This window comes from Cyprinus carpio, chromosome A23 (assembly GCF_018340385.1).
Source record: "Cyprinus carpio isolate SPL01 chromosome A23, ASM1834038v1, whole genome shotgun sequence".
Classification (NCBI taxonomy): domain Eukaryota; kingdom Metazoa; phylum Chordata; class Actinopteri; order Cypriniformes; family Cyprinidae; genus Cyprinus; species Cyprinus carpio.
In genome coordinates this window covers 12,956,043-12,968,447 of record NC_056594.1, presented here as the reverse complement: position 1 = coordinate 12,968,447, position 12,405 = coordinate 12,956,043, and the positions used below count along the sequence as shown (strand labels likewise).

The 12,405-nt window shown below is 36.1% G+C and overlaps 1 pseudogene; it reads left to right on the top strand.

Annotated features, from left to right (window-relative positions):
• Positions 1-12,405, top strand: part of LOC109071630 — a 104,794-nt pseudogene that overhangs the window by 48,434 nt on the left and 43,955 nt on the right.

Here is a 12,405-nt window from a genome sequence, read left to right as displayed (position 1 = left end):
AAATGTGCATTTCTAAGAGACAAATTTTTTTAATATTATTAATATTGCAGCCTGCACTGCAAACTGTGCTGAAGATAACAGGGATGCTCCGAATCATGGCGTAATATCCTGTGATGTCCATTTCGCAGGGCACTTACATTCGAATAGAACAAACGTCTGAAGCAATAAGAGAAATGAACAAAATGTGCAGAGGGCGGGGTGTGAGGACTGGAATTGAGAACCGCTGCATTAAGCTATCGTATGGCTCAATCAAGAAAAAAAAAAAAAATCTTGGATTTGGATCGGCTCTCTCTGACCGATACCCGATCAGAGACAAATTGCAGTATCGGAGCCGATACCCGATATGAATATCGGATCGGCGCATCCCTAGAAGGTAATCGTCATCAAAGTCAGGCAACACAAATCTGTTTCATGATTTGAAACAATATCACTCATTAGAACATGCAAAAATTCATTTTTCTATATTTATTTTAAGGAAAAATGACTGAAAAGTGTAAAGAATTCAAAACATGAAGTGTTTGTCAATCTCTGACCATAAAGAGAAGTTTAAAACCACAATTAACAGTCTTGTTTCTACATCTTTCTACAACAAGAAATAAAGATTTTATCAGCATAATTATCGATATTGTCTAATATAAAAAATATAGACCAGCTCTAGGTACAGTAGCAAAAGCAACAATTCCTATATTCCAATAAAACAATTGTCCAATACTGCCCCATTGAACAGACATTAACTCTCTAATATTCTTTTGACATTGATCTTTGATGTTCTCAAAGACAGCAGATCTCTTCTGTTCTGCTTCACTGTAGGTTTAATGTTCTGAGCACCTATGCCACCAATTATGTAGCTTCCCAGGCCGTTTACAAAAGCAGCCGCAAAACTTCCTCAAAGAGGTTGTAAATCAGAGCGTGCTCATTCAATTACACAGTGTTCAGAGGCCCGACGCCACCAGGGCTGAGATAATTATATGTTATCAAAGTTCTGTTCTCCCTCTAACTGGACCTATAAATCAACAGCCTCTGCTCTTTGGTGTGTATAGGACAACTGTTATTACAGGCACATCCCTAATGACTCTCTGTGGCCATTTTGCTGGACAGGCGGGAGGAATGGAAGGACAGTAGATGGATGAGTCTTTTTAATGAGTGTTTATGCTGCAGATATTCTGTGATGCAGAAGGTTTATTTGATGCTGTTGGGGCTGCATTGACTTGTATGGCCCAATTTCTCACAAGGGGGAGTGATTTATAACTGTTGCATGCTGGGAAGATGAGCACTCCAGATGTGCCCCGTGACTGCTCTCCCCCGTAAAAAGCCTGAAAACAGAGCAGGATGCACACACAAACTCATCAGCAGTGTGTGAGGAGGGGTAGTTGGCGAGTGGGCGTCCCCACTGTGGCTGATGAACCTGGGTAGAGCATATCTGCTCTCTCTTTGTCATGCTTGAGGGTGTCACGACACTTCATTGGTTCAGGACGTCCTTGCCGCTGGTTGTGTAATAGCTTTCCTGCCGTTTTAAGAATGTCCCACATCTAGTCCAGATGTATATGAGCTCTAGAGTCTGCTGGTGTCTTCATTCATGAAGTGTGATTGATGCCTCTTCCCGACCATACATATTTCTGGTGTTTTCACTTGCTTTCACTGAGACCTGCTGCACTTTAGAAATTGTGTGCATTTTTTTTCCTTTTCACTAAAACGGTTTATAGAAAAAAAAGAGGATTGTTCAAAAGGAGGCTAATAGTGTAGCAAAAGGAGTGTAATGTTGGTTGCAGTGATATTTTAGTCAAGTGCTACAAATCAGCTCATTCATTTTGTGTGTTTGTTTGTGCTTTCATTTGTATGTTTGTTTTTAACAAACATTTGTTTGTTCGTGCATTGCTTGTCGTACTAGTATTAACTGAGTGTGTGTTCATTTGCACATACGTTTGGTTTGTCCATCTACTTGTTTTTTTGTTTGTTTGTTTGTCAGTCATTGCTATACATGTTTGTTTAGCTTGTACATTTCTAAATGTATTTGTAGCTTGTACATTTTCTAAATGCATGTTTTTTTAGTTTGTTTTATTTGTTCACTCATTGTTTGTCTTATATGTTCTAGTTTAATTTGTATGTTTGTTTGCTTCTTTGTAGATAAATTTGTTACTGTGTGTTTTTTCTCTAACACATTAATTCACCCCATACTTTATCAAGCAATTCAGTTTATTATAATATGCATGATTTTAGCTACCACAATAACAGGGTCATTTATTTTCCTGTTATTTAATGCATCAGTGTTGTATATTCCATACGTCTAAGATCTACCCTAACTCTGAATATGTTAAAAGAGTTGTCCATTCATAGGATTCCCACCAGCATGTCCCAGGCCTCAAAGACACTCAGCGCTTTGTTCTCTTCACTCTTCTTAAATCTCTTGTGTTTCTGTCACTGATATAGTTAAGCTTCACTTTACTGGTAGCTGTAACCTTGTCTTATCTATCATAGTTACACTTGATATATTTGTTGTCACTTGCCTGTATCAGTTTCCACTTACAGTAATTTAGATCTTAAGTAATTTGAAATCTAAGCAATCTTTCCCTTCCCTTTTCCTTGAATTACTCCTTTCAAAATCATCTGCAGTTCCTGCCATATTTTCACAACAAATCCCAGTTCATAACCATATGTGGTACCTTTTGCCTGTACTGAGATGTAGTTACAGATGATTAGTTACAGATGTTCTTACCACGTATTGTTGCATACTTCCCTCTGAAGAAAGGTGGGGGTGAAGAAAGAGGAGTAATTCAGCAGATTTGTAAAGGACGAGAGTGTCCGGATGAAATGCCCTTTAGAATAATGTGTCTTTTACAATTTTGTGCTACAGGTACTGTGGGTGTTTGTTTTGCAGACTGAGAGACGAGGGGGGAGGGTTTAGTGTGGCCTGGAGGTAGTTTTGCATTTCCCGGCAGGGCTTCTGTTTACCGGACTTTGTAGAAATGTGTGAGAACTGTTTGTGTCTGGTTTGCACAAGCTTGCTGCACAGGGTTGCACAACAAGGATATATTCCTATGTCTGGGGATCGTTAATGGATGCCTGCAGAAACCCTCCCCCAAATCCGTAACAGGAAGTACGGTGGCAGCTGTTGCAACACCAAGCATCATGGGAGGCACTGCGGACCGGCCTGCACAGCTGGAGCTCAGCACGGCCCGCACAGAAAGAGTCTTATTGTCAGAGATGAGAAAGAGAAACTTAGTATTCACTGAATTACCATTTCAAACTCTTTTCCCAGAATGGAGGATATCTGTATGGCCAAGTCCAGCCTCCCTGTTCAAGGAAAAGGTGCAGTAATGGAGAACGAGTGTCTATGTCAGGTTTTTTTTTTTTAATGTGTGGAGACAGTTGAGACACTTTAGCATGGAGTCTCACCTAGCGTGAGATTTTTACCATAGTGTTTGTAGAGTTTCTGCAATCAGGTTTTTTGCTTTGCTGTCTTTTTATTTGCATTGATGCGTAAAAGTGGGAACAATACTCTCTGAGTCAATAATCGTCTTGTGACAGTGAGTCAGAGACATACATATGCAGAGACATGCATAAAACCCATTGGGCCTTATTCATAAAACAAAAGCAGAACGAGTTTCTGCATAAATCATTCGTACAGCAGTTTTTGTGTAACGGTTGCATTTAATTCAATCTGACATTTTATGTCAGAATGGATTAATGATTGATTAGATAAATTTCTTCTGCTTGAGTTTCATGTGGGCACATTGTGAATTTTTGAATAAAACACAGCTTTTTACTGTCCGATCATTATAAGATCAAACTTTGTATAATTTAGAGCTTTTATTTGGTTGATCAATATATACACTTCCATCCAAAAGTTTTTAGATTTTTTTTAAAGAAATTAACACATTTATTCAGCAAGGATGCATTAAATTGTACACAAGTGACAGTGTGTGTGTGTATATGTATATATATGTATATATACAGTACAGACCAAAAGTTTGGAAACATTACTATTTTTAATGTTTTTGAAAGAAGTTTCTTCTGCTCATGAAGCCTGCATTTATTTGATCAAAAATACAGAAAAAAAAAAGTAATATTGTGAAATATAATTACAACTTAAAATAATAGTTTTCTATTTGAATATACTTTAAAAAATAATTTATTCCTGTGATGCAAAGCTGAATTTTCAGCATCATTACTCCTGCCTTCAGTGTCACATGTAACATCCAGTCTATCACATGATCATTTAGAAATCATTCTAATATTCTGATTTATTTTGAGTGTTGGAAACAGTTCTGCTGTCTAATATATTTGATGAATAAAAGGTTAAAAAGAACTGCATTTATTCAAAATAAAAATAAAATTATAATAATATATATTCTAATAATATATTTTCTTTACTATCACTTTTTATCAGTTTAACACATCCTTGCTGAATAAAAGTATTGATTTTATTTAAAAAAAGAAAGAAAAAAAATTACTGACCCCAAATTACTGACCAGTAGTGTATATTGTTATTACAAAATATATTTATATTTTAAAAACACAGCTTCTTTTTTTTTTTTTTTTACATTACAAATAGTAATGTTTAAGCAGCCAAACTGTTTTTGGTCTGTACTGTGTGTGTGTGTGTATATATATCACAATATACATGTTTTTTCTGTATTTTTGATATAAATATGATATATATATATATATATATATATATATATATATATATATATATATATATATATATATATATATATATATATATATATACTGCTGAAAAAAAATTTATGTATATATTTGAAAACACATCAGATCTCAATGGGGAAAGATATCATGCAGGGATATCTATAATGATATGGACTGGGTAATTTGTTAGGAATGAAAAGATGCCACATTGTTTAATGGAAATGAAAATTATCAACCTACAGAGGGCTGAATTCAAAGACACTCAAAATACTTGATGCTATACTCTGATTAAAAAGTGTTCCTTAATTTTTTTGAGCAGTGTATATATGTTACAAAAGATTTATATTGAAAATAAATGCTGTTCTTTTGAACTTTCTATTCATCAAATAATCCTGAAGAAAATTGTACTGTATCACAGTTTCCACAAAAAATATTAAGTAGCACAATTGTTTTCAACATGGATAATATTAAGAAATGTTTCTTGAGGATCAAACCAGCATATTGAAATGATTTTTGAAGGATCATGTAAAACTGAAAATTGGAATAATGACACATTATTCACAAAAGTTATTATTCCAACTTTTAAATTAAATTTGCAACTTGGATGGAAACATAGCTAACAATGTCATAATTGTCTGTCTACACTGAAGGAGAAAAAAAGGTGCACAAACATATTTTTTTTTGTTGTTGATTATTAATGCTAAATTATGAAAAGCAAAATTTTGTAGATTTTTTTTTTTGTAGATTTCAAAGAACAGTAATGACCGCAGTGTGGTTTGGTCTTGGTTAATTGGTTCTCTTCTGATAGTAGCCTGATAATTGGGCTATGTTTAAGTACATTGATTCACTGATACAAACACCTTGTAGATCTTAAAAACTTACATACAGTAGCTTCTTGTTTTCAGTTTCCTCTTTTCCAGTCCTCCAAGTTTTGCATTCCAACACGGTGCAGCATCTTTCTGCTGAGTCAGACAGAAGCTGCAGTTATGACTGACTAAAAATAAAGCAAACACTGAAAACATCTTCCTCTCTTTCCCCCCTCACTGTATTTGTATTCATTCTCTTTCTGTTTTTGTCTTGTTTCTCTCTAACTCAGATGTGGAGCAGATGGCTATTGACTGGCTGACAGGAAACTTCTACTTTGTGGATGATGTGGACGACCGCATTTTTGTATGCAGTAAAGATGGCTTGACTTGTGTCATCCTGCTGGACCTGGAGCTCTATAACCCTAAAGGAATCGCACTGGACCCAGCCATGGGGTGAGACCCCACGTCCATTATTCCTTAATCCTTGTCTGGACCAACAAAGTCCAACGTCACTCGTGCCACTTGGTGTTCTCTGCAGATAAAAATAGCAATAGAAAATAAATAGAAAAAGAATCATATTATACATTTTTTAAAACATTACTTTCATGCCAATTAAGTGCATTTATCCCCCAATATTTAATACTATAATATGGAAAAAATCATATTAATTTTATTGCAAAGAAAGCATAAAATATAAATATTATTTAATTATAAAGTAATTATATGTCTGGGTAGTATTTGTTGTACATCCCATAATTTATTAATTTCTTTATGATTTTAATGAAATATCATTAAATAAATAACTGAATTTGGACAGAATAAATCTAAATAGAATCATCTAGAATAAAGAAAGTTATAGGGCTTTCACTAACAATTATTTTGGCAATCAAGTAGTAGGTCGATTATTCTGACAATTAATCGAGTAATCAGATCATTTTTTTGTGTTAATAAAAATAGACCTAAGCGAATAGACTTTAAAATGACTTATATAACAGCAATGAGGCAATAATAATTGGTTTAAATATAATATCAAAAGCAAATATGGTTTAATTGAACAAAACAATTCAATATATACTTTAATAAAACAATATACTTATAAATCTGATAGAATGGTGCACACTGTTCCCAGATGAAAGTTATAAATGACTGATACTCACAACATATGATGAATTTTGAGACAGTCCATGCATGTAAATGAGTACTGTTTGTGTGGAGCAGCATTTACTGTGATCTGAGCCGATCTGAGCTGCACGTAACCTACATGCAGATAAATATATATATTTATTTAATTGAATCACAGCATTTGTGAACTCATATTTACTTTGATTTTATTATATTTAATTATTTGGTTTTATGAATGCAGATAATAATAATGCTTTTCATGGATTCTCATCCATGGAATGCGCCATTTCCGGTGTTTTGCTGGTTAATCGACACAAGCAAAATGCACTCAAGGATTTTTTATAATTGAGGAATCATGATAGCCCTAATATTGTGAACATCTAATTTTCTTCTTTTCCAGGAAAGTGTTTTTTACCGACTATGGCCAAATCCCAAAGGTTGAACGCTGTGATATGGACGGCCAGAACCGCACCAAACTGGTAGACAGTAAAATCGTCTTCCCTCATGGCATCACTCTGGACCTAGTCAGCAAGCTGGTGTACTGGGCTGACGCTTACTTAGATTACATTGAAGTGGTGGACTACGAAGGCAAGAATCGGCACACCATCATTCAGGGATTACTGGTACGTGTGAAGTGCCACATGCACTTTTGTGATTGCCAAACACATACATGGTGTTAGAGATTTGTTTGTTTGGAGCCATGAACTTGATCTCAGGATGTCACTTGCATTGACGTCATCACTTGTGAGTTTCTGGAAATGAGAACATCACATGATCAGAAGGATTGAAAGATCAGCATTAGCTCATCTAAAACCTGCGGCAGCAACTGAGCATTGTGCAAGTCCACAGTGTCACGCTTTTTTTCTCCGTTTTTTTTTTCTTCTTAAAAAAATTCAGTCCTTAGTTTACATCCAGCGTATTGCAAAAAATAAACTTGCTCTGTTAATGTGAACATAGTCCTGCTAAAAATTAATATGTGAGTTTTCAAGACTTTTACATAGGGATGCACATTATATAACCGTATCATCAGTTAAGTTAATCTTTAAAATGAATTATAATGACACTCAGAATGATCTAAAAAAAATGAATGTCCATTTTCAAACTATACACTGTTGTTAAATTGTTGTGATGCCTAAATTAATTTGCAGCATTTAAAATAATTGATTTTTAATCATTTTTTTCCCCCGTTTGTTTTTATTTATTTATTTACAGAAATTAGTAAGTCATTGGTTCTCAACCAGCAAACTTTCAAGGGGACCTTAAAATGACTTAAGTCACATCTGTATTTTCAGTTATCACTGGGATCATGCCAGAGTCCAGTTTCTCTTAAACATTTTATTAAATTGTGCTATTTTAAGTTATCTTTGGAAATTATTATTCCGCAACCACTTAAAAACATTTTTGAACAGTCATCCCTGAATCCATTTTATAGTTTTAATTAAAAGCAATCGTTAAAAATTGGATATAGAGTTTTAAATCACTCTTTTATACTTTTTATTTGGGGCGGGGGCGGGAGAGAGACAGGAATCCCACAGTATTTGAAAACTGGGATATATGAGGAGGAAGCCTCATTTGTGTGATTTTTAGAACTGTAAAAGTCATGTAAATTAAAAAAAAAAATCTTAAAATACCAAGAACATATATATATATATATATATATATATATATATATATATATATATATATATATATGCTCTATTTTTATGCTTTTTGTTTGTTTTGGCAGATTGAACATCTCTATGGTCTAACAGTGTTTGAAAACTATCTGTATGCCACCAACTCTGACAACGCCAACATGCAGCCCAAAACCAGTGTGATCAGAGTCAACAGATTCAACAGCTCTGACTTCCAGGTGGTGACACGCGTGGATAAGGGCGGTGCCCTTCATGTGTACCACCAGAGACGTCAGCCTGCAGGTACAACTGTGGGATTTTATTTAAAATTTTCATAATGTTTCTAAATGTAAGGTTCAGTAAGTGCTCAAGCATTTTAATTGTAAGGCCCCGATCAAACAGAAGGCTTTTTTTGCAGTGAGAGGTGCCTTTTTTTTAATTGTTTTCTATTGGCAGTAAGCATTTTGCGCACTGTTTATGCGCCCCGGGCGCCTCACGTTTTAGCCGCCTGCTGCGCCTCGCTTTTTTGTAGGAGTGCTCTGAACACCTGAAGTTAAAAAAAATCAACTCTGAGCAAAAAAGCACCCGACATAATTTGTGTTTTTATTCATTGTCCAATCAAATGAATGGAGAGGTGGGCCTTTCATTGTGGTGACGGAAGTTTATGGGTTGTTGAAACGTCTGGAGACTGCAATGATGGAGGAGAAACTTGTGGTGGCTGTCGCGGGTTACTTGGAGCTGTATTTTTTTAAGTTTCTGCTAATATGACAGTTTGCATAAGAGCAAACCAAAGATTTTAGAGCGCTTGCTCTAAATTAGACTTAATTAGACTGACAGGACAGCTGATTCTGTGGTTGCCTAGCAACATAAAAAAAACGCTGCACACTGCTCTTTTCTAAACTAAAAAAAAAGTAAACCAAAAAAAGGCAGGTTTTCAAACTTGAAAAACGTGTTCTGTTTGATCGGGGCCCAAGGCAGCATAATTCACTCTCTTTTGGGAGAGGTACATTTACATCATACCTGTCTGACTCAGTACTATTCATTGTGGTTTCCCCACTGGTCCCTTATATTAAAATGAGGCGTTTGTGTTCGTCCTCTCAGTCCGTAGTCATGCATGTGCTCCTGATCAGTTTGGGAAGCCAGGTGGCTGCTCCGATATCTGCCTACTGGGCAACAGTCACAAGAGCCGAACCTGCCGCTGCCGTTCAGGTTTCAGCCTGGGCAGTGACGGAAAGTCCTGCAAGAGTGAGTAAAATCTCAATTCAGCCTGCTCAAACCACTCTAAACCAGTTTCAAACAGTGATCCATAACAGCATTCCCCATTATAGGGCTTTCTTGCATATAATAAATTCTGTTTTTCTTCTCAGAACCAGAGCATGAGCTCTTCCTGGTGTACGGTAAAGGCCGGCCTGGTGTTATTCGTGGTATGGACATGCATGCCAGGGTGTATGATGAGCACATCATCCCCATTGAGAACCTGAATAACCCAAGAGCACTGGATTTCCACGCTGAGACCGAATTCATTTATTTCGCTGATGCGACCAGCTACATCATCGGACGCCAGAAGATTGATGGCACTGAGAGAGACATCATAGTGAAGGATGGTGAGTGCAGAATGATGCTGGGATGGTTTTTGTTAGAGTGACATTGAAGGTGGATGAATTAGATGGACAACTCCTCCATATTTCTCTCTCTTCTCCACCCCATTCATTTTGTCTCTCAATTCCACAGGTATTCACACAGTAGAAGGAATCGCTGTGGACTGGATGGGGCAAAACTTGTATTGGACTGATGATGGACCCAAAAAGATGATCAGTGTGGCCAAACTGGAGAAAGCCTCTCAGACCCGCAAAACTCTTATTGAGGGCAAGATGACCCATCCTAGAGCCATAGTAGTAGACCCTTCTCATGGGTAAATCAATTATTTTTGCTTGATTCCACAATTTTAGAAGCCTTCCAAAAAATAAAGAAATAAATGTCATATACCAGCAAAATATCTACTTTATTGTCATGAAATGTTAGCAATTTTATGTATTTTATTTAGTCACAATACACTAATAATTCTGATTGGCTTTTAGAGGCCACGTTAACCTACCAACCAGATTTCATGCTCCCTACATACAGATAAACCAGTTAGAGTTGCACTAGAGTAGTTTACTTGAATCTACAGATTTGATGGAATGTATAAATCCATGCTGTTTGCAGAATGATGTACTGGAGTGACTGGGAGGAGGAACCTAAAGAGACCAATCGTGGCAGTATAAAGAAGGCCTGGATGGACGGTTCAAATGCTGGCATCCTGCTTACTTCTAAAACTGTGCTCTGGCCCAATGGCCTCAGTCTGGACACCCAGCAGGGCATCTTGTACTGGGTGGATGCATACTACGACCGCATCGAGATGGTGCTTCTCAACACCACAGAACGCAGGGTGAGGAAACACAAGCGTTTAAGGCAAACAAGGAAGCTGAAGTTAGCATCTTGCATAAATCGAATAAACACATAAAGCAAAAACATCCTATGACCATTCTTTCTGCATAAATTATAAAATCATTAAAATTATTAAAAAATGTTTATATATATATATATATATATAACTTTTTTTACAATTTGAAAATGTATGAGGTATGATGTACATTACTATCTTGCTCTGACAGAAGTGATTGGATGCAACTGACATCATAAAATACGACTTTCCAACTTGTATTAAAAAACACTTTTCTGTTCATCCAGACAGTATATGAAGGACAGGAGCTGAACCATCCCTTTGGTCTGTGCCACTATAAGAACTTTCTGTTCTGGAACGAGTACCGCAGTGGAGGAATCTATAAACTGGACCAGAACACCAAAAAGGCCACGCTGCTACGCAGTGAACGACCACCAATCTATGAGATTCGCACCTATGACGCACAACAACAGCAAAGTACTGAACACCCTGAGCATTTCTTTTAGAAAATTTGTCATTTATGAGTCATATGTAAAGCACGAGCTGACAGATCAAACAAAGACTTAATTGTGTTGTTTTGTATGTTAACATGTCTCAACAGCCACATTATTTATACACTGTTAGCGGGAACAAACTAATGAGATCAGAGTTTCAGTGGTTTTATTGTGTGTTTTATTGGGATCTGCTAAGGATGTTTTTGTTCTGTGTAGTCACAGGCTCCAACGTGTGCCGTGCCAACAATGGTGGCTGTAGCAGTCTGTGTCTGCTGACGCCCACTGGACGCTCCTGCGCCTGTGCCGACGACCAGATACTAGATACTGACAACAAGACCTGTACAGGTGGCTATTTTGTGTTTTAAGTGGCCTGAAGTATAAATGTTACTGTGAATAACCTCAAAGAATTTTGAAAGGTCCCGTTTGGGATTTTGAGTTTGAAATAATTGTTCTTTTTTTATTTTTTTCTTGACAGCAAACCCTTCCTATGTACCTCCTCCTCAGTGCCAGCCTGGAGAATTCGCCTGTAAGAATAATCGCTGTATTCAAGACCGCTGGAAGTGTGACGGGGACAATGACTGTCTGGACAACAGCGATGAGGCCCCCGAGTTGTGCCGTTAGTGTCCTTTTGTCTCAGATTTTCAGATATGCAAATAACAACACCAACATTCAAAAGTAGAGTTGTTGTGTTGGTGTCATTTTTTCTTTTGTTTTAAGTTTTTTATGTTAAAAAAGTTTGCATTCATTTGATCAAAGGTACTGTAAAAAAAAGCATTAATAATATGAAATATTATTATAATTTTAAATAACTTTTTCCTATTTTAATATATTTTAAAATGTAATTTATTTCTGTGATGTAAAGGTGATTTTTAGCATCATTACACCAGTCTTCAGTGTCACATGATCCTTCAGAAAACATTCTAATATGCTGATTTGGTGATCAAAAACATTTCTTATTATTATCAATGTTGAAAACAGACCCGAACCTTAATATTTTTTATCTTTGGAAACCATGATATATTTTTTAAGATTCTTTGACAAGTTCAAAAGAGCAGTGTTTATTTAAAATGGAAATCTTATGTAACATTGTAAATGGCTTTATAATTTTTTATCAGATTCTTTCACTCACAGAATAAGATAATCAGGTCTTAATCGTGGCATTAGTAACTGTTAATATTTGTGATTCATACATCCATACCACTAGGTGTCAGTATAAATCAGGCTGTTATATCAGCCATCGAAAGAAACAAAACATTACGGAGTGCACATTTAAATGAGCC